Source organism: Cervus elaphus, chromosome 11 (genome assembly GCF_910594005.1).
Source record: "Cervus elaphus chromosome 11, mCerEla1.1, whole genome shotgun sequence".
NCBI lineage: Eukaryota > Metazoa > Chordata > Mammalia > Artiodactyla > Cervidae > Cervus > Cervus elaphus.
The window spans coordinates 8,964,486-8,987,465 of NC_057825.1; the positions used below are offsets into that span (position 1 = coordinate 8,964,486).

Sequence of the window (22,980 nt, forward strand, 5' to 3'; positions counted from 1 at the left end):
ACCTGGGTTCGATCCCTGGGTTGGAAAGATCCCCTGGAGAAGGAACTGGCAACCCACTCCAGTACTCTTGCCTGGAAAATCCCATGGACGGAGGAGGCTGGTAGGCTACAGTCCATGGGGTCGCAAAGAGTCGGACACGACTGAGCGACTTCACTTCACTCACCTTATTTCTACAGAGGGAGAAATGAGCTAAGCGCTCGGCACCGCCTGTCTGAGGCCACGCAGCTGAGAAGTGGCAGAGGCAGGACTAGAACACACATCAGTGGGTGCACGTGGCCACACTGTCAGTCCTTCTCTGACCTCAGCCCAGGGTCCTCTGGAGCCCAGCAGCAGGCGAGGCAGGATGGGGCACAGCTGAACCCAGAGGCAATCCGGCCATGGCTCTCCCTGCCTAGTATCCCCCTTGGGGCCAACATTCTCCAGGAGGACTGACCGCTACACCGTGGCCGTGTCGTCCACCTCCTCCCGTGGTGGCACGTCTGTCCCAGGTCCCATCGCCGGCAGCCCCCACCCACGGCCTGGGGGCCCGGCCAGCTCTGCCACGTGACATGCAGCTGTGGTAGAAGTGGGAGAGTGTGGGGCTGGGAGCCAGGAGACTGGGAAGCCTGGCCCTGCCACCAACCAGCTGGGTGGCCTCAGGGAAGCCTTCCCACCTCCCTGATGGTGACCGGGGGCAATGACAGTGGCTGTCAGAGCCTCTCAGCTCAGGGTTGGACCACTGAAGTGCCCTTGAAGCTGAGCCTGTCTCCACGGCAAGGCCCCACTTGGAGTGGGTGAGATGCGCCCAGCCGGGTTTGCCGTAAACCATGGCTGGCGCCCAGATGCTGACCGCGTGTGGCCACCCACCTCAGACGGCCAGCTCTGGGAGCTGTTGTGTCAACTGGGACAGCTGGGCTGTCTCAGCTCCTTTCCTATTTACGCAGCATTACGGCAGCAGAGGACACTGTGCTGTTGACCTTGTTAAGATGGACAGTTACTGGATCAGCCACTGGCCCTGGCGGCCTAGAGGCTGAACGGTGCCAGGGGCAGGGGCTAGACTGGGAGGTGCAGATGCGCTGAAGGAACAACCGCAAGGGTAACAGCCACCATCTGCAACAGGAAAGGCTGGCCTTGCTTGTTCCACTGCAACCTCACAGCAACCGGCAGGGCACAATCGGTGTTCTCACTTCTTCATTTTACAGATAAGGGAACGGAAGCTTTGAGAGCAAAAGTGACTTGTCCAAGACCACACAGCTTACAAGTGGTGGGAATCGGGATCTGAACTCAGGCCCGCCTGACCCCATAAAGCTTTGGGACAGACAGCGATGCTGAAAGCTTGGAGTTGGGAGGCATTGGCTGGCAGAGGGACGAGGGTCCGAGTGGGAGCTGGCACTGTGAGGACCCCTCCTGTGGCCTGCCGCCCACCCAAGGACACCGCTGGCAGCCTGTCTGCAGACTCGACCTCCTGGGAGATGCACAGCTGCCCAGAGCATGTTCTGTTCCCCCCTGCCATGCCCCACCCAGGGCCTGGTGACACTGCAGTGGCTGCAACAGGGGTGCCAACCAGCCTGCCGTGGTGAGGCAGATGGCCCTGGGGGCTGGGGGTGAACAGCCCTCGGCTGGCTCTCCTGTGGACGTCTCCCCAGCTGGACTGGTCCCAACCCCAGGGGCGTGTGGCCAAACCTTCTTCCTGACGGTGAATCCAGCCTCCCCCACTGGGGGTGTCCACAAGATGCCCAGGCCCTGAGGTGGGGGTGTCAGGCTGACAAAGGAGGTGCTCTCCTGAACAGACCCTTCTCTTAGGCTAAAGGACACCAGGCTCAGTGGTGTGGAGCCTGCTCGGAGCTGGGCGCTCCCAGCCTCCTAGAGCCAAAGCCCACGGCTGGCACCGGGCTTCACCACCAGCCCAGAAAGTCACTGCTCTCTTGTTCCTTCCATCGCCACCCGTCTCACTTCCATCCCGAGTCTGGTTTTGGTTTTTCTCACACAGCTATCTATTTAATGAGGAAAATTCTGCTGCGTTGAGGGGAAAAAAAATCCTCCACAGCAAAAAAATATGCCACATTTCCATCTTATGCTTTCCATTTTCTCTCTCTCTCTCTTTCAAAGTTTCAGATGAAAGGCTTTTTTCCATGTTCTCCTGCTCTGCTTTGAAAAGCACACTTTCAGACTTCAGAAATGAAAAGTGCTGGCACCCAGAACTATACTTGTGTGGTTTGATCACATAAACTGTCCTGATAAATTTCAAATGAAATAACAGAGCAGCACTTCATTAGGGTTTTTGGGTTGTTTTTTTTTAAAGAGAGCCCAAAGCGATGCCATCAACTGCAGAAGAAGATCTCAGCAGGCGGCTCAGGATCCCTGTCTGATGAAGACTGAGTGTTAATTAGGACCCACTAATTAGTATCAACCCTGCAAAACATGGACTTCAGAACAAATCCTCATGGAAAGAGTATTCCTCAAGTGAAAGGTGTTGGAAGCTGGCTGACATCAAGACAAATGTTTCCCGGGTCTGCAGAAAGGGGGCAGGGCCAGGCAGTTCATGTCAGGTGGTCAGAGACCATGTTTCTTAGAGGAGTGCATGGCCTTGTGTGCTTTTCTTGGTGTTGGGGCTTGTGAATCACAAAGGCATGTGAGCACAGCCCTGTAGCCCACGCGGAATTACCCGTGGCTCGAGGTCCAGTGAGGGCACAACCACAGGTTCCCCCTGCCCTGGGGACTGATTACCTGGTGATCTACAGGGACAGCGGGATGACCTACTGTTTGTAAAGGTTCTCCTGGAGAGCTGTGGGATTGCGTGCCATGTGCTGGGATTCTGACCAGCAATAAAGGAGGGCAGGACAGAGGGCATTATCCTGGTGATTATTGTTCAGTTGGTTTTGTGCTGGACACAGTGCTAAGTAAACTACATGTACTATCTAATTTAGTCCTCCAGAAACTCTATTGGCAGTAGAGAAGAAACTGGCACGTCTGTCTGCCTAACACCTATACCCAGTTCTTCGGGGAATAGCCTTCACCTTTCCTTTGCAGAAACCATGCCTCTCATACTTGCGACTCATGTGGTAAGTCTGGGGCTATTTCATTCTACCCCCTGCCCTGGGGATAGAAACAAAATTTAAAAGTGAACCATTTGGGAAAGGAAAAGAAACACTCAAATAATTCATAAAAAAAAATTATAATCACAAACTGTCTACAGACAGGATGCAGTCAAATGACCTCAGATAAAAATTCATAGTCTCAAATGCTTCTATTAATAATGAAGATATATTTAAAAAAATGAATTTAGTATTCATTATAGAGAACTAGGAAGAACAAGGCAAAGCAAAAGAAAGTAGAAGAAAGTAAAATCAGAAATAATGAATTTTTTAAAAAGTCCTGTAGAGTGATAAATAAAACTGCAAGTTGGTTCTGTGAAAAAGTCAATAAAGTAGATAATCATTTGGTATGCATGATGGAGGAAAAAAAGAAAGGAAAAAAACACAGATGTGCAATGATAGGGATGTGAGAAGGGATATGATTTCAAATAGGGAGAAGATGTTAAAATAGTAGTATGTGCGATTTTCATGCCAATGTAATTGAACATGTAGTTGAAATGTGTGCAAAATAGGAAAATCTATTTTCCCAAAATTGCCTCAAGAAGAGGCAAAATCCCTCAACTAACCAAACAAAGAGAAAAATATTGACAAGATTAAGAAAGAGACCATGATTAAAAAGTACAACATCCAAATGGTTTCATGGAACCCATCCATTAAACCTTGAAAGAAAAACTGAATGTTATTTAAACTGTTCCAGAGCGCAGGAAAAGTCAGAAATATTTTCAGTTCTTTTTATGGCTTGAGCATAACCATGATACCAAAACCTGGCAGAGATGGAATAAAAAAAGAGGCCAATATCATTAATAAAGATCCAAATAAAACGCTGGCAAGTACAACTTACCAGTGTTTTAAATAATAATAGTAGCAAATCAAATTAGCAGTATATTGAAGAACACTAAAGCAAATAGGTTTACTACAGGATTGCAATGATATTTCAACAAGTAATCTTGAGAGATGTTGAAAAGTCGCTGATAATTTCAGTATCTATTCCTGATAAAGCACTGAGCTAGGAATAGACTTCCTTAATATGATAAAGATACATGGTAGAAACACTAACACAAGAATACTTGTCATCTTGCTATCATTTAACACTATTTTGGATGAACAAATCAATGAGATAAGACAAAGAAATGTGGTGTAAATATTAAAGACACACAAAACACTGTCATTAGTAGTGAAAGTCACTCAGTCATGTCTGACTCTTGTGACCCCATGGACTGTAGCCCACCAGGCTCCTCTGTCCATGGGAGTCTCCGGGTAAGAATACTGGAGTGGGTTGCCATTTACTTCTCCAGGGATCTTCCTGATGCAGGAATTGAACCCAAGTCTCCTTCATTGCAGGCAGGTTCTTTACCAACCGAGATATGAGGGAAAAGGCTATATAATTAATCATCATATCAGTTATGTAATTAAGTAATCCAGGAAAATTAACTAAAAAACTATTACAACTAAATAACAGTTAAGTTCAAAGTAGATATACATAAATCACTAACATTCTTGTATCAGCAATCATCAGCTAGAAAATGGTAAAAAAAAAAAAAAAAAAAGTGATAAAGCGTAAAAACAAAACTATAAAACTCCTAAGAGTAAACTTAAAAAGACATATGTAAGACCAATATGAATAAAACTTATTTGGTAGAAAAACTATGTAAGATTTAAGAACAGAAATGGTAAGGACCTAATAGACACAGAAGAGATTAAGAAGAGATGGCATGGATACACAGAAGAACTGTATGAAAAAGGTCTTAATGACTCAGATAACCATAATGGTGTGGTCAGTCACCTAGAACTGGACATCCTGGAGTGTGAAGTCAAGCAGGCCTTAGGAAGCATTATTACAAACAAAACTAGTGGAGGTGACAGAATTCCAGCTGAGCTATTTCAAATCCTAAAAGATGATGCTGTTAAAATGCTTCACTCAATATGCCAGCAAATTTGGAAAACTCAGCAGTGATCACAGGATTGGAAAAGGTCAGTTTTCATTCCAATTCCAAAGAAGAACAAGGTCAAAGAATTTTCAAATTACCATACCATTGCACTTATTTCACATGCTAGCAAAGTAATGCTCAAAATCCTTCAAGCTAAGCTTCAGCAGTACATGAATCGAGAACTTCCAGACATATAAGCTGGGTTTAGAAAAGGCAGAAGAACCAGAGATGAAATCGCCAACATACACTGATTCACAGAAAAAGCAAGGGAATTACAGAAAAACATCTAGTTCCGCTTCATTGACTACACTACACTTTGACTGTGTGGCTCACAGCAAACTGGAAAATTCTTCAAGAGATGGGATTACCAGACCACCTTACCTGCCTCCCGAGAAACCTCTATGCAGGTCAAGAAGCAACAGTTAGAGCTGGACATGGAAAAACAAACTGGTTCCAAATTGGGAGAGAAGTATGTCAAGGCTGTATATTGTCACCCTGCTTATTTAACTTATATGCAGCATACATCATGCAAAAAGCCAGGCTGGATGAATCACAAGCTGGAATCAAGATTGTTGGGAGAAATACCAACAACCTTAGGTATGCAGATGAAACCACTCTAAAGGCAGAAAGTGAAGGGGAACTAAAGGGCCTCATGATGAAGGTAAAAGGGGAGAGTGAAAAAGCTGGCTTAAAACTCAGCATTCAAAAAGCTAAGATCATGGCATTTGGTCCCATCACTTTGTGGCAAATAGAGGAGAAAAAGAGGAAACAGTGACAGATTTTCTTTTCTTGGGCTCCAAAATCACTGCAGACAGTGACTGCAGTCATGAAATTAAAAGATGCTGCACCTTGGAAGGAAAGTTATGACAAACCTAGACAATGAATTAAAAAGCAGAGACATCACTTCACCAACAAAGGTTCATATAGTCAAAGCTATGGTTTTTCCAGTAGCCATGTATGCATGTGAGAGTTGGACCATAAAGAAGGCTGAGCACTGAAGAATGGATGCTTTCAAACTGTGGTGATGGAGAAGACTCTTAAGAGGCCCTTGGACATCAAGGAGATCAAATCAGTCAATTCTACAGGAAATCAACCCTGAATATTCATTGGATGGACTGATGCTAAAGTTGAAGCTCCAATACTTTGGCCACCTGGTGCGAACAACTGACTCATTAGAAAAGACCCTCATGGTGGGAAAAAAGGCAAGAGGACAAGGCGACAACAGAGAATGAGATGATTGGATGGCATCACTGACTCAGTGGACATGAGTTTGAGCAAAATTCGGGAAATAGTGAAGGACAGGGAAGCCTGGTGCATTGCAGTCCACGGGGTCACAAAGACTCAGACTCAACTTAGTGACTGAACAACAAACATTTTAAGTCAACAGGGAAAGGATGGGTCCTTTGCTAAATGGTACTGGGACAACTGATTATCCATTTAGGAAAATATAAAGCTGTATGTCTACTTCATTTCTTAAAATATAATAAATTCCAGATGAATTAGGATTGAAATCTAAATAGTTAGGAAGAGTGCTAAAACAAAACATAAGAGAATTTTTTTTATAATCTTGGGGTATACAAAGGCTTAAGTGTGACATGCAACCCAAAAGCCATACAAGACTGACACATTGTACTACGTTAAATACACACACACACACACACACACACACACACTTGGGATGATCAAAAAATCAGATCATACGCAAAGCTGAAAGTAGGCAAAATATTTTCAATTTATAAGACAGTCAATAGTCAAAATATAGGCAAACAACAAAGGCAAACAATGTTACAGAAGATGGTTAATAAAGACGTGAAAGATGCTCAGGCCTCATTAGTGATCAAGGAAGTATACATTAAAATAAGAATTTTTTTCCTCCATTTATCCAGGTGATGGTCAAAAAGATTGGTAATACTTAATGCTGGCCAGAGTGCATGGAAATAGTCACTCTTCAATAAGGTTGTAATCGAAAGTGATAGAAACATTGGGGAGGAGAATTTGGCAGTATTTACCAAAAATTTCAAATACATATTTTGCAGGATATAGTAATTCCACTTCTAGAAATTTATTCTATACCAATGCTCCTACAAGTTGGCAAATATAAACAAGAAATAGTCACTGCACCATTGTTAGTTATTTATAATTATAAAAAATTTCATGGTGTAGATGAATGAATGAATACATGTGTGTATGTATAACTACATATCCAAACAGGGGAATATTATGTAGTTATTAAAAAGATAAAAATACCTATTTCTAAGCACTGACATGTAATGATATCCATAATGTGTTTTTAAGTGAAAAAAATATGGTATGAGTGACTACACATACACACACACATGAAAGAGAGAATGTTTTTTCCTATCTGTTAATGGCAAACATCTTCAGGGATAGAATTTTAGGGCTATTTTCTGTTTTATACAATTGTATAATTTTTTGGTCTTTAGCTATGACTGCTTTCGGAAGTAGAAAAGAGAAAAGATCACTGTCTCTCCCTTTCTTCAAAAAAGCAAACACTTTTTTGGCCAGGAGAAGGGACGTAATAGTAGACCCAAAGGTTTTTTGAGCATTCTAGGCTCCTGTTGAAGACCCAGTCTTCAGTTTTCAATGTAAAGGCCACAAACCTTTAGTGACTACCTGTGATCTGTCTCCAGGCCATTGCTCACACTTCGTTATCACCATTGGTCTCCACCTCCAATCTATTCTGCCCTGTGATTTTCTAAAACCCCATCAAACCATGCCCTTCTAGAAGTTAAAATTACCCAAGGACGCTCCCGCTGCAGTGGGCAGGTGTTCATGGCTCCTGGGGTCCATCTCTCGCCTGTGTCTCTGGCCTGCCCTTCCACCCTCTGCTCACGGGATCCTCCAGCTGGGCACTGGCCCCTTGCAATTCCCTGGACCAGCCCTCTGCCTCGTGCCTCTGAGCTTGGCAGAGCCCTGGACTCCCCTGGCCCACTCGGCCTCCTTTCCTGGCTGTTGGCGGGCTCCTCTTGGACTCTCAGACTCGGCGCCCTTCCCGCCATTACAGCATCTATCACACACTCTTCAAGGGCCAGGGTCCTGTCTTTCCCATCTCTGCCTTCTCAGGGCACAGCACAGAGTAGGGGATGACCAAACGGGACACTGAGTCTTTATCTGCACATATGTGGCTCTTCATTCCAGCCACAGCCATCCTATTGCTCGATGGACAGGAGTGGCCGTGGCTGCCAAGCACCCACTCCACAGCCACCCCGTTAAGGTCAGCCCTGTAGTTCTGGTGTCTCCAAGCTAAATACCCGTATTTCTCAGGGCTGGAAAGGGTTTCCAGAGTAGCTAACGTCACCAAAAGGAAATGCAAAATGATTCCCCCAGTGAAAGCCTCGGAAACCTGCCTCATGTTGGGTAGAACCGAGGCTGCCCACGTGCCAAGCAAAACACTCTCCAGCTTGTCTTTCCAACCCTGGCTCAGGGACTCGCGCTACTGTGCACGGAAAAGCTCCCTGGACGTCCGAGGCCGCCAGGATACCGGCCAGAGAGTGAGCTCACGGACGGCTGCTTCAATCACCGAAGTATTTTCCACTTCCCCAAATGCGCTCACAGCATCTGTGACCACACTTCACCTAGTCTTTAAGTATAACAACAACAGCAAAAAAATCATGGCGGCAGAGGCAAAGCTGTCAGATTCAGTCATTACTCAATGGAAACTGTGTAACAAAACACGACATTCTAAACCTCAATCACCAATCCCTGCATTCTCTGGGAAAGGAGCAACAGATTTGTGGAGGGCAGGCTAGATCCAAACTGATTTTCACTTTCTGAAAGCAAATTCTTTTCTGATTCTGCTGAAATGAAATACCGAAAGACTCTCCTTGGGCCCCTTGGGAAGAAAGAAGGCATCTGACTAAGAATTTATTTGGGGTTTTCAAGCTCAGGTGTTTGGATCTCTCCCTGCCTTTCATGATGATGGAGACGTGAGGATGTGAGTCCTGTAGGCCTGTCCTGGGAAACAGCATTCATGGGGCAGGGGTTCCTGCGGCTCCACCTTGGGGGACGTCTCTATGGTGCCTTTCTCCAGGTCACGCTGTGTATAAGGTCCACCTCGGCCCAGCCAGGTCCAGGGCCAGCCATCTGTGTCTGTAGGGGGCGCTACCCCAACTAAGCTTGTGAGCCAATCTTACCCAGGCAGGCGAAGCACTTGCCCTCACCAGCAGGGGGCACCAGAAGTAGCCACGCCCTTGCTAGTTCTGGGATTGCCTGCTGGGTGGAAGGGAGGTTGGAGGGGAACCTGGCTGCCACCGGCTGGGGTCAGGCATCAGACTGGAAGGCCCACCCACACCTACTCTCTGTGTGCTGCCTCTCCCCTGCCTGCCGGACTCAACACCCTTAGGAAATGATTCGAAAAACCTGACCTCCATGACTCTAGGCCGGACTCAACACCCTTGGGAAATGATTCGAAAAACCTGACCTCCATGACTCTAGGCTCTTGGTCACCTCCATGAGACCCAGACTTCTACTCTGGTTGGTTCTGCAGCAACCAGCTTTTCTCAGTCCTGCCTTCTCCTCTTCTTTACGAGGCACTGTCGTGCTACCAGGGTTTGGGGCCAAAGCTGCCCTTGCATGCTCAGTGGCTCAGTTGCGCCTGACTCTTTGCGACCCCATTGGACTGTAGCCCGCCAGGCTCCTCTGTCCATGGGATTCTCCAGGCAAGAATACTGGAGTGGGTTGCCATTTCCTCCTCGAGGGGTTCTTCTCGACCCAGAGGTCAAACTGGCATCTCCTGCACTTCCTGCATTGGCAGGTGGGTTCTTTTACCACTGAGCCACCTGGGAACACTACCCTTACTGAGACATTCATTCCTGGCTACATCATCAGAGGGTGCTTTGCAGCCTCTGGGAAGAGAGAAGCCGAAGGGGCCTGGAAGCATATCTGCTGACGGGTCGGAAGTGGTGTGGAGCAAGAAGGAAGGTGGCAGGCAGCCATGGGGAGAGGACGCTGTGAGCGCACAGGGTGACGCGCTTAGAGATCAGCCCACTCAGTGATGTCAGCATGAAAGGGCATTCGTGCTACAAATATTTACTAAGCGCTTCCTGCATAATGGGTTTCCCTGATAGCTCAGTTGGTAAAGAATGCTGCAATTGGTAAAGAATCCGCCTGTAATACGGGAGACCTGGGGTCGATCCCTGGGTTGGGAAGATCCCCTGGAGAAGGGAAAGGCTAACCACTCCAGTATTCTGGCCTGGAGAATTCCATGGACTGTATAGTCCATGGGGTGGCAAAAAGTCGGACACAACTGAGTGACTTTCACACATCCCACATTCTAGACACAGGCGTATAGTCAGGCATGGTCCCCAATCTCATGATGTGTACAAGTCGGCAGAAACAGTCAACAGAGGCTTTAGTCACACAAATAAATAAGGGCACAAAACTGCTTTAAAAAAATAATACTCTAGTACAGGCTTACTTAGTAATTATCAATTATCCTTGGGTTCCCATGGGAGACCCCAGAGGAACCAGTGGTATGTGAGATAGAAACGGGAAGGTCCCTGCCTTAGCCACTCTCCTCAGTTCTGAAGGACAGAAAGAACATACGGATGTGGGGGCCTGAGAGAAGAGAGCTAACCCAAGGAAGGGTATCTTCCTTGGAGTGTGTCCCAGGTCCCAGGAAAGAGATCCCTCCCTAGATATAACCCTGGATAAATATTTGAACAACAACAACAACAAAATTCCTGCAAAAGGCAAAAACAAAAACAACACCCCCAAACAAAAACAGAATTCCCCCAAAGGAAAAAAAAAAAACAAAAACCATAGAAGTGACCCTGACCCTTGAAGTGAGTTGTAGGGGCCCCTTTAGCTTGGGTCTAGTTGAACCCGACCTTCCACCACAATGACTAAGAATGGTGTATGGTAACTGCGGGCCCAACTGATTCCCTGGGGGAGGAGGAGCTTCTCAAAGCAGGAGGGACTGTTTATGCATGAAATGTCCGAACATCTGGTGATCTGTCAATTGCTTTCATTTTTTTAAGAAGAAAAATATTTTCTCCTAGTTAATTATGGTACTTAAGTATAAAGACCCAAAAAGAGGGTATATGATTTTGGATGCCATGACATTTTGGTCAATGCACATTTTTTCCATAAGTTGATGGGAATGTTTCACCATCGCAGACTGAGGGTAGGAGGGGAAGACGAAGACTTTTGGATGAAGTGGTATTAGCAGATCACATGTGCTCTGACCACACTCCCTCGTCAGCAGTCTGGGAAGCCCAGAAACCCCTCCTGCAGACGCCGCCCAGGGGCTGGGACAGAGAGCAGGCGCCCGCTTGGCGACTTGCATGGCTGTGTTGGATGTGGAGGGTGCAGGCGAGCTCTGCGGAGGATCGCCTTTCTGCGGGGCCCCGGGGAGAGGTCACCCAGGTAGGGGATGTAACAGCACAGGCAGAGGCGCCTCTGTCAAGTCCAGAGTGGGTGTGGGGAGGGCGCTTCCTGCCGATGACTCCCAGAGCACCTGGCACCCAGGAAGCAGGAGCCTGTGCTCATCTGGAGGTGGGCTGGGCGGGAGGTGAGGGTGCCTGGGGACACCAGTAAGGAGACTGAAAAAAAGCTCATCTCAGCTAAAGCAGAATGCCTGCATCAGGGCAACAGTGAAGGAAGAATATATTGCAAACGTCCTATTTCCTGGGGGCGCAGTGGGCATGGCTCTGGGTGAAGGCCAACTCCTCTCCCTCCATCAGGGTTTCCTGACAGCAACCTGGCCTGGCTCTTACTCTGAGCAAGACCCTCAGGTGACCTGCTGACACACAGGGACCCAGGAGTGAGGCGCTCACAGAGGCTCCTGGGACAGGAGGCTGCCTCAGGGCACGGGGTGGGAGACGGGAGCCTCAGGCAAGAGAGAACTGGGAACTGCGACCACAGTCATGAGCTTGGACTGTGCACCAGGCTAAGAGCTGCTGCATCTGTGGAATCTCATGGAGTCCTGACTCAACAGACGAGGAAGTGAGGCTCAGAGAGGCTAAGTTGTTTGTCCAAGATTGCACAGCCCATGCATGGCAGAGCCGAGGATGCGCCCCAGGCCTCACTTTGGAGTCGGGCTCTGACACTTACCCTTCCTTGTCCTGGCCCCAAAGGACAACACATGAATGTGTGAAGCTTGCCAAGGTGGGGTGGCAACACTAGCATCTGTGGGGTGACCCTGAGCCGGGCCCTGTGCTCTGGGGCTTAGACATCTCCTCAGTTCATCTACCAGCAGGGCTCCCAGGAAAGCATCATCACCCCCATCACCCGGACGGGGACACGGAGACGCAGGGTGGTAGCGTGACTCTCAGAGGTCTCCGGGCCAGTGGATTGAGAAGCCATGGTTGGAGTCCAGGTCTGACTGGTCCCAATCTGTGTTCAACAGGAGCAGGGGGGGAACCTCCCGTTTCATTTCATGTCAGGAGCTGAGCCCTGTGGTCACTGCCCTCTGAGATTCTTAGCCCAGGACTGGAGGGCTGAGTCATGGGCCCTGTCCTCAGAGGGGGCAGCTGTCCTTCTGGGGAATGGAAACATCTCCAGGCCAGAACAGGACTTAGTTCCAAGTGGATTAGCAAGGGCTCAGGCAGGAGAGTTTGATTTGTGGCCCACCAACACACTCCAAATGGCACCTGGACCTGGCCTCTGGGGATTAGTGGTCTCCTGGAGGCCAGTCTGGGAAGGTAGCCTGGGGTGCCACGCAGGGTGGGGGCTCTGGAGCCAGGCAGTCTGTGGGGAGGGCCAACTCTGCCACTGACTTGCTCTCGGTTGCCTCAGAAAACCTCCTCAGCCTTTCAGCCGCTGAGTTCCAGCCTCTGTAGCCGGGGACGGGCTCTGATGGTGCCCTTCTCAAGCAGAGGACTTCCCTGGTGGCTCAGATGGTTAAGATTCTGTCTTCAATGCAGGAGACCCAGGTTCGATTCCTGGGTCAGTAAAATCCTCTGGAGCAGGGAATAGCTGCCCACTCTAGTATTCTTGCCTGGAGAATCCCACGGGTGGAGGAGCCTGGTGGGCTATAGTCCATGGGGTTGCAAAGATCAGACACGACTGAGCAACTAACTTTCCTCAAGTGGAGGTGGGATGAATCAGGTGAGGGATGTTTATCCCCCTGAAGAAGGTCACTAATCAAGGCTGGGGTGATTTGATGATATCAGCAGAAATGACTCTCTGGCAGATCCAGTCTACAGAGAGAGGAGGACCCAGGTTGCACCTTCCACCCTTTCACATTGTCTGCCAGCCCCCCTCCCACCCCCTCATCCTGTCACCTCCACGGCAAGGGCTGAACAAGGATGGGGCCACCTTGAGAACATCTCGTTCCTGGCTTCTACCTTCTCGCTGTCCTCCACCTCCACCACAGGGCTGTGAGGGGTGCTCTTGTTTAGGGAAAGGGAACCCGCTCTACCCTTCAGAGTGGCACATGGAGTAGGGAGACCCAGGTTTGAACACCCAGCCCATCGGGTGACCCCATGTGAACAGCCTGGTCCCTGGATCTCTCATCTCAATTGCCCGGACCTCACAGGTCCACCCAAGCATCGCACGAGAGAACGTAAGCAAGCCGACACAGGGCCCGGCACACAGCGGGTGGTTCATCTGTCTGTTCATTTGTTCCATCACTCATTCAGCCAGGCATGCATTCATTTCTTTCATTCGCTGGGAAGTTGCTGAGTGCTGTTTCCACCAGCCTCTGCACCGGGCTCCAGGGTAACTACAGTGAGAAAAACCAGATGTGCTGCCTGCCTGCCCTCCTGGGCCTGACGACCAGGCACTGAGTGGGTGCTGGGGCTCCCTCTCTTTCACGGAGACCCCGGATCCAGCAGGGAGCTGCCCACTCCTGGACCGGCAGAGAGAGCCCAGGTCGGTGGTCCACAGGGAGAGAGCTCCTCTGTACCCAGGGGGAGGACCCTAGGGCGGCTGAGTAACTGTAACTTCTGAGGACTTCCCTGCTTCCCACAGAACTTTATTTCTTTATTTCATGTTTGCTTTATTTCTCAGACATGTGCGCTCAAACAGGTATAACTGTACATCACATACACACTTCCCAGCTTGTACAAAACGACTCGGCATTTTGTAGCTACTGATGAGGAACACAGGGAAGTGGCAGGCTGTGGGCTTCGTGGTCAGGTCAACAGTTCTAGGGGACATGGGCAAATTGTTTACTTTATCTGAGTCTCGATTTCCATTTTTGCAAGAGGAGCATATTCCAACCTTGTTTTGAGGATCAGAGTTACTGTATGAAAGCATTTACTATGTCACCTAGAGCAACAATAATGATAAAAGTGAAAGTGAAGTTGTTCAGTCATGTCTGACTCTCTACAACCCCATGGACTGTAGCCTACCAGGCTCCTCCGTCCATAGAATTTTCCAGGCAAGAGTACTGGAGTGGTTTGCCATTTGCTTCTCTAGGGGATCTTCCCAACCCAGGGATCGAACCCAGGTCTCCTGCATTATATGCAGACGCTTTACCATCTTGAGTCACCAAGGAAGCCCACAATAATGATAATCGCAACACTAAAGACAGCTAACCTCTGTTAGCATTTATTATGTACTGAGTGTTGTGTTCAGTGCCCCCAGGCATTCATTTATCCTTTTATTCAACAAACCTTTATCAAAATGCTAGATTAGATGCTAGGGAAATGCAAGGAACACACCCAAGACATCCTCTGCTTGTGTCAGGTTGACCGCCTGGAGGAGGGTCAGACAGTCAACAAGGAATTGAACCAATAAACTGTTCAACTGAAACTGTGATGATAAGAACAAAAAAGGAGACGTACAGTCCTCAGAGTAAATGTCATTTCATACACTTTCTAGATGAGGAAACTCACGATCAGAGAGCTGAGGCAACTGGTCTGAGGTCACACGCCTGGCGAGAGGCAGAGCCGGGCCCCATCTCTCCTTCAGTGAATTATTACACCTAGAACGGCATCAGTGGGTCCAGATCACCTACAGAGAGTCCCCTGGCTCCCTGGGCTCCTCCTCTAGTCCAAGAGCCGCTGCTCAGAGCAAAGGTGGAACCAGAGGCCGAGAGCAAAATGACATAGCTGACCCTCCGCTGTGACCTACAGCCCTTTCTGACCCCAGTCAGAAAGGGAGGGCTTGTCCAGGGTTGGGGGTGGTGGTCACTCACTCCTGGGAAGGCATCGGAGGGAGGAACTCCATAGCTGACAAATGAGTTTCGGAAAGAAATTGCCCCACTGTTGAAAACCAAGGGTAGCAGGTATCATCAGTAGGTGACACCCCAACTGGGCGGTTCCCAAGGATCCCCGGGTAAGAAGATGTGGGCCTCCGCAGGGTCTGGAGCAGCAGGCAAGGCATGCCTGCCTGGCTCTGCCGTTGGCCAGCTCTGTAAAATGAGGGGGAATGAGGGCACCTCACTGCAGTGAGGCTGCAGTGAGACCAAGGTACGCAGACACTGAGGGTAAAGCTGGACCCTGCTCCCCTTCCCCCGCCCAGCAAGCAGGTTTCAGTGATGCAACAGACCTCTCTGGAGGGTGGGGGGTTGGAGCTCTGGTTCTTGGTATGCTTTATTTATGGTAACATTATTTTAACTTCATTTAAATTTAACATTATTTAACTTCATTTACATATAACCTTCATGATTTTTGCCAGCAGAGCACATCTACAGTATAATTTTTTTTATTGGGGTGAAAGTGAAAGTCACTCAGTCATGTCCGATTCTTTGTGACCCCATGGACGATACAGCCCATGGAATTCTCCAGGCCAGAATACTGGAGTGGGTAGCCTTTCCCTTTATTGGTGTAAATAAACACAAAATTCGCCATGAGTGACAATACCATCACAGTGTTGCACAACCCACCATCGCTGGCTTGTTTCCAGAACATTCCATCACTCCAGAAGGAAATCCTAGACCAAGTTTACTCCCCATCCCCCATCCTAGGCTCATCCACTCTCCGTCTCTATGCATTTGCCGGCTCTGGACGTTTCATACAAGTGGGATCACACAACATGTGGCCTTCTGCATCTGGCTTCTCTCCCTTAGCGTCCTGTGCTCAAGGGTCCCCTGGTGCAGTACTTCACTCCTTCTTGTGGCTGAATGACATTCCACCATATCGCCACTGTTCAGTCACTCGGTTGTGTCCGACTCTTCTCGAGCCCATGGGCTGCAGCATGCCAGGCTTCCCTGTCCTTCACTGTCTCCCAGAGTTTGCTCAAGATCATGTCCATTGAGTTGGTGATGCCATCCAACCATCTCATCCTCTGTCAGCCCCTTCTCCTGCTGTGTGCATATGCCATATTTTCCTTATCTGTTTATTCGTTGGTGGACATCTGGGCTGTTTCCACCCCTTCACTACCATGATAGAGCTGCTATGGACACTCAAATGTAAGTTTTTGTGTGAATACCTGTTTTCAGTCCTTTTGGGTATATAAGGACTGGAATTGCTGGGTTGCTATATATTTTTAACCTATATTTTTTTTAGTGAAATCTCAAATTTAATTTGCTAATCACACTAATAACGACACTTAGCTGTCAAAGTGAGTGAAAGTCGCTCAGTCATGTCCAACTCTTTTCAATCCCCTAGACTATAGTCTGCCAGGCTCCTCTGTCCATGGAATTATCCAGGCAAGAATACTTGAGTGAGTTGCCATTCCCTTCTCCAGGGGATCTTCCCAACCCAGGGATCGAACCTGGGTCTCCTGCATTGCAGGCAGATACTTTACCGTCTGAGCCACCAGGGAAGCCCTATCAAAGTAAGAGGGGTTATCTACGAGCCATCTAAAATCAGGGGGCCTGGGTTCAACCCTGGTCAGGGAACTAGATCCCATATGCTACAACTAAAAGTTCTCATGCCTCAACGAAGATCAAATACCCTGTGTGCCTCAACTAAGACTGGGCGCAGCCAAATAAATACATCTTTTAAAAGTTCTTAAATAAAATAAGGAGGCCCACAAGCAGTGCATGTCCACACTCTGGGGAACTCAGAGCTCACAAACCCCCTCATCTACCATCCGTGAGGCTGGCAGCTCTGGGCACGGTGGGGTGGGATCCTGGGACCAGAAGCCAGGTTGGATGCAGTGGTTACCTGATAGGTCTAAAGCACTATGAGGGTGGGGGGGCACTGGCCAGGTGTCAGAGTCAGAGAGGCAGCATCAGACCTGAGGGGTAAGCCTCCAGCCCCCGGAGTCATTGGGACATGGGGCCCAGAAGAGAGAAGGAGGTGGTCTGGGGGGGTGGGGGTTGGGGATGGTCCAGGACTTCAGCAGCAACAAAGATGACTGCAGAGCCGAGGCCCCAGGAGGGGTCTGGGGCTGGTCACAGGCTGTCCCATCCTCCATTGGTTGCTCTTCAGGCCGACTCTCTGGGGGCTGGGAGGACAGGGTGAGGCCAAGCGCAGGGGCTGGCCTTGGAGCTCCCTTCAGACAGGCTCCTTCCCAGAGTCCTGCCCCTCTTGGAGACTCCACTTTGGTAATTACGGGACCCCTAGAAAGAGGAGGTTGTTTTTGATGGGGGCTCTTTCATCTCTGACTTAAATTACACATCACGCACTAACGTTTTAACTCTGATGTCTTCTGGAACTCAGATGAGACATAAACATACTCCCAGAAGCACAGAGTCTGCATTCATTACTGGGACCACCTTGACCAAATAAGAGGTGTCACCAAATCTATTTATAGCTTAAACATCTTTCCACTGTCTTTCCCCCTTAAAATCGATTGAGGTAGTTCCCGTACAAACAGGAAGAAAGTCCAGCCCCAACAGTCATTCATTCATTCGGGATTCATGCCTGGGGGTCGCCAGCGATCAAGTCGTGGCAGGGGAACGTGCAGAAAGAGCACCGGGGCTCTGAGCAGAGAGACAGAGTGGACACAGAAATGTAAATTAACAAATAAAAGCTGCCATCTAAAATCCATTACATCATTACATTTAAAATAAGACTGACGCTGCCAGCGAGCAAGGCTGTGGTGAGACGGGAAAACCCATACATGGCTGGCAGTAGGGTAGGATGGGACAACCTTTCTGCAAAACATTAGGCATTAGAAAGCCAGAAGAATTTTGATACCTTTTGACTAAGTAATCCCACTCGTAGGAACATGTTCTTTAGGAAATAGTTTTAAAAGAAAGAGAAAACCTTGCACACACACAAAGGTATCCACTGCAGGGACATCTACAGTGGTTAAAAGCAAAATAAAACAGCAAAAATAAGAAGCATTCTGATGTCAAACTAGGGAAATAACCAAGAAAATTAAAATGAACAACAGGACAAAAATATAGAAATGTAAGTGCTGGAACTGGTAGGGTTTTCGGTGCTTTTAAAAAATCAAGGGTCACCCGGTTGTTGGTGCATTTTTAAAAGGAATGCATTCATCTTTAAGTTAAGTTAAAACTTTATTCAAATCACCGTTATTTATTGGCAGGCTTGTTTCTCACCAAAGCAACAAACACATGTATTTTTTATACATACATGTAAACATGTATACATGTATACATACATGAACAGTCAACAGTTCCCTACTTTGGGGTTCCCTCCCCAAATACCAGGAAACCTCATGCCCTCCCCCTTCTCACTCATTTAATTGGTTAACCATCCCGTGGGGCACATGAAAGGCTGGTGAGCCCGCAGTGACTCTGGGAGCGTATTGGCAGCCATGGGCACAGAACCTGGAGCTTCTCCTCGCAGACAGGCCTGCTGACCTCACTCCACCCTCCAGGACGGCTCTTGCCTCCTCCAAGCAGTGCCTGCCCTTCCTGCTGCCCCACCGGCCTTCACCCACGCAGTTAGGTGGGACCACTCCGCCCAGCATCTCAGGCCCACACTTGCAACAGAGGCTGGCACTCGCTCGTGAACTTGCCGAACCGCCATTAATCAGACACTCTGCTCTGGGTGCCTGAGACGGAGGCTCCCACACCCCTGCCTGCTGGGCCTGTCTGTAAGGACCGTGTCTTTGCCGGCCCCTGAGCCCCTCTTGGGGGCATCACCTCCTCTCTGGAAGGTGACCAGGCCTCTGATGCTCAGTCCTGGGCTCTTGTCACTGCTAGGTAGGACGGCCACCGCCTTGGCTAGCCCAAAACCCGCCCTGCCACCGCGATTTACTTCCCAGCACCTGGGGAGAAGGCAGGAGAAAAGGCATGAGACCCATGTTCTCCCAGAATGTTCCAGACGGAGCAAAGAGCATTTCAGAGGGCCGCTCCCATTTTCAGTAATAGACCTCTGTGAGGCTGGGTTTTTGCAAAGAGCTGTGAAAAACGCTAAGTCCTGGAATGGGCTGTTGAACACAGACTCCAAAATGACAAATCCTTACCAAAGATACATTTACATATAAGGCAGAAGCATGCAGTAAAATTTATGTTGTAATTTTCCATATTCAAAACATTTTAACTAAAGAATTCATTTTTTTTTTTTTTTTAAAAAAACCTTTAAAAAATCATGTCAGCAAAAGGCTGGAAATTATTCTTACTTGGGACAAAAAAATATCCTTTATTCTGAGATTATGGCCTGCTTACATTGCTGGTATTAAAATGTTCTTCCTCAGGGAAACAACGATGATAGTTAATATTCTCTTTACTCACCATCAAAAAAGAAAAAAATTTGGCAGCCTTGTGAGAGTCTAAACTTTTCTTTGTGCCCATGAAATCTGAAGCCTGGACCCACTGGCATGAGCGCACACGTGCATCTCTGGCAGCAGCAATAGCACACAGCCCAGTGGCTGGCTTGGAGGCGCCCGTGCTGGAAACCCCGGAGGGTGGCTAGTGAGTCAGGCCACCGAGGCGGCCAGCAGGGAGGCAGCTCGTATCCTGCAGGATCTCTCAAACCTAGAAAATATCTGAAGGTTGAGTAAGAAGGAATTTCAGCTTGGCACAGATGTCTCAAGCGATTGAGCTCACCTCTTTCTTTCCTGTCAGAGTTTATGTACTGTTGTAGGTTGGGCACCTGAACCCCTGTCTTACTTGGGGCCTCAGCCGAGCGCCCCTCCTCGGTCAGGTGAGTGCAGACTGCACGGTGCTGCAGGAGGCCCCCAGCCAGTCCAGACACCCGATTTTCAACCTCAGCAGGACCCTGGGCCCACCCCACGGTACCCCACAGTCCTGCCCCTCCCTGGTGCTTCTCTTGTTCCCTCTGGCGGCTGGCCTTCCCCAGCGGCTGCCTACCCCCAGGCCCACTGTCCCTCCCTGGGGGCACCCAGCCTCCTGAGTGAAGGCTTGGCTTCCTGCTCTGCCCTCCTTTGCCCGGCATGCCTTCTCCACCATCCTATCCTCCACCTCCGCCAGCAGGGACTCCCAGACTGACCCCATGCTTGTCTATGTATCTTTAATGCTCCCTATCTATACTATCTTTTTTTTTTTTTTAAGGTTTAAAAGAACATTTCTTTTCTGATTAAAGGGAATTTATGTTCATCCTAGAAAACAGAAAAGCCTGATGAGAAAAATAACTGCCTGTAACCCCACTGTTGTGAAATAAGCTCTCTTGGGACTTAGGTGTGTCCTTCACATAAACACACTCCTCTGTCCAAGCTGACCGCAGGCCGCCCGGAGGTTCTGGTGGATGGTTCCATTGGTAGAAGGCCCAGGGGACTCATTCCGTAGTGGAACTGGGAAGGTCCCAACACCGATAAGCACTAAGGCGTTGTGTTAAGTGCTGGACGCCCCAGATGCCTTCCGGGAAGGCCCCAAGCCCCACTGCCAGCCCGTGGCACGCCCTGTCCAGCCCAGTCACGACTGCGCCCATCATCAGAGCTACGGCTTTACACAGGTGCCGGCCTGCTCCAGGGTCTGGGTGTGAACATGCGCACATCTGACCCTGTTAGTCAGGCCCTCTCTGCCTCACCACCTTCTCCAGTGCTCCAAAGTCAACACTTAAGGTGGGAGGACGAGGAAGAGGACAGACCTCCTGGGGTGGAGAAGAGGGGCTACAACAACCAGAGGGCCCAAGCTCCCTCCCCCTTTCCTCCTACAGGCTTGCTGCCATGACGATGGGAACAACAATCATGGTGGTAACAGCCTACAAGCTGACCTGTGTCCAGAGCTCACCACCTGCCGAGCCTCAAGACCAGGGATCAACATGTGTCACCAGTATTAACCAACGTGTGGACACACTCCGCTGAGAGGATCCGTGGTCCAGGCGTGGACATCTGTGTCTATATTAGCACGCTGTAGCAGAGCAGACCCTCAATATCACAGAGAAGAATAAAGCAGATTTAAAGAGCAAACTGAGCCAGAGTGTTAGTAGGATTAGTGAAGATGGTTGTGGGGACACACTGCATTGTCTCGGATCGTCACAGCAGCTGTTCCATGGATGGCAAGGTCGGGGGAGGTTCTGGGCACCCACAGAGTGGTGACTTGGGGTTAGGGTCTGAGCCTGCCTGGCCCCAGTTCCCCGCTGAGGGCGCCTCAGCTCCTCTGCCCCTTCGCTCTCGCTCTGCTAACCCAACCGCTACTCACAAAGCACATTCTCTAAGCTCTGGTCCTGGAGGGGTCACACGACCCAGATGGCTGTTTGGCATCCATCTCCCCACAGGTCTGCCCCGGTCCTGTCCACCGGAGGAGCCTCTGTGGCCAGCACGGCTGGGCACACGTCAGGTTGGGTTCAGGAGTGTTTGTACGGCACTGAGTAGGGACCCCTCCCGAGAAGGAGAAGACTGGGTGGCGTGAACAGGTGAAGTCTGCCACCGCCCAGAAGGCACAGCTTCTTCCTCCCTCGGCAGAGTGACCCAGGAAGGGCAGGTCTGTAAAGTTCTCCCAGCCCCAGGCGGCACCAGCAGCCTCCTGGAGCCTGGGGGCACAGGGTAGCTTGTGGACTTGCCTCACCAGGTCCTCTCCCGTGTCAGCACGGGGCTGCGTGACCCCTCTTCTGACCAGACCTTCCTCTGAGGCAGGACGAGTCCAGACAAGGCGCTGCCAGCCCTGTGGCCTGGGCACACATCCCCAGAAGCATCACCTCCCATCCCTTGGAAGGACAGACAGCTGGGGTGCAGGGTGAGGCCAGTGGGAGACAGAGCCATCCTGGGGGGCCCAAACTCCGGCGGCTCAGCTCTGTCAGCACCAGAACAGACACGAAGAATTCAGAGTAGGTTTGAGCTACAACTCACAGCTGATAAAGGTACTGTCTACACACCACTCACCATGACCCTAATGCACTAATAAACTGGTGAGTCCTCCTGGCTGAGTGCCTGGTGGATGTCCAGCACTGGGCTTCCCTGAGGGGGCTACCAGTACTACGCCCCCTTGAGAGATGTGGACACTGGCAGGGGTGCCTGAGGTCATACAGCTGAGAAGGATCCAGACTCCATCCCTCAGTGGCCGAACTCCACGCGACACGCCGCTCTGTGGGCTGACAGCTGGCGCGAAGGGCTCTATTTTCCGGGGCCTCTTTGACGGCCTGGGGACGGCGGCAGTTTGTGAGCTTGTCAGACACACCTACTGTGCCGGGTGAGCGTGCTCCTGGGATGGCCCCGGCTTCCCCTCTAGCGCCAGCCTGGGATGACAGGTGCAGGTCTGCCCTCTCTCATCAGGACTCCCAGCTCCCGGGACGTGCTTCCAGTTCTCCCAGCAGCTGGATGGCCGGGGCACTCCACGAGCACTGGCCCAGCTGTTGGCCTTGGGTTCTGGGCTCCTGTCTCAGCCCTGCCCCTTCTAAGCGGCGCAGCCCCATCCCTGCAGCCCCGTAACCTCAGCTGTGAGCAAAGGGGCTGGAACTCCTGGCTCTGACACTGAAGAAGATTTTGTCTGGTCTCTACATACACCATATCATGGAGTATAAGGCTGTGGACACGACCATGTGAGCACTGTCCCCACCGCCTGGACACAGCCCACTCACTCCTCAGCTTGAGGCTCACACCGCACTCCCTGCAGAACCCCCTGCCCACCTCGGGCCGCTCCTCTGTAACAATCAGTCCCTTTGTGATTACAGGAGGCGGATTCCCACGGGCTTCCCTGGTGGCTCAGGTGGTAAAGAGTCTGCCTGCAGTAAGGGAGACCTGGGTTTGATCCCTGGTTTGGGAAGATCCCCTGGAGAAGGAAATGGCAACCCACTCCAGTATTCTTG

At 49.8% G+C, this 22,980-nt stretch overlaps 1 protein-coding gene, 1 long non-coding RNA gene and 1 other non-coding gene across 11 annotated transcripts in view; 1 reads left to right on the top strand and 2 right to left on the bottom strand.

Annotated features, from left to right (window-relative positions):
* Positions 1-22,980, bottom strand: part of RALGPS1 (Ral GEF with PH domain and SH3 binding motif 1) — a 298,169-nt gene that overhangs the window by 57,392 nt on the left and 217,797 nt on the right. The gene's annotated exons all lie outside the window — the stretch shown is intronic.
* On the top strand, positions 11,227-21,145 carry LOC122702878. The gene is made up of 2 exons (XR_006343359.1): positions 11,227-11,389; positions 20,893-21,145. It is a non-coding gene; the product is annotated as an uncharacterized LOC122702878 (long non-coding RNA).
* Positions 16,607-16,678, bottom strand: TRNAC-GCA. Its single transcript has one exon. It is a non-coding gene; the product is annotated as a tRNA-Cys (tRNA).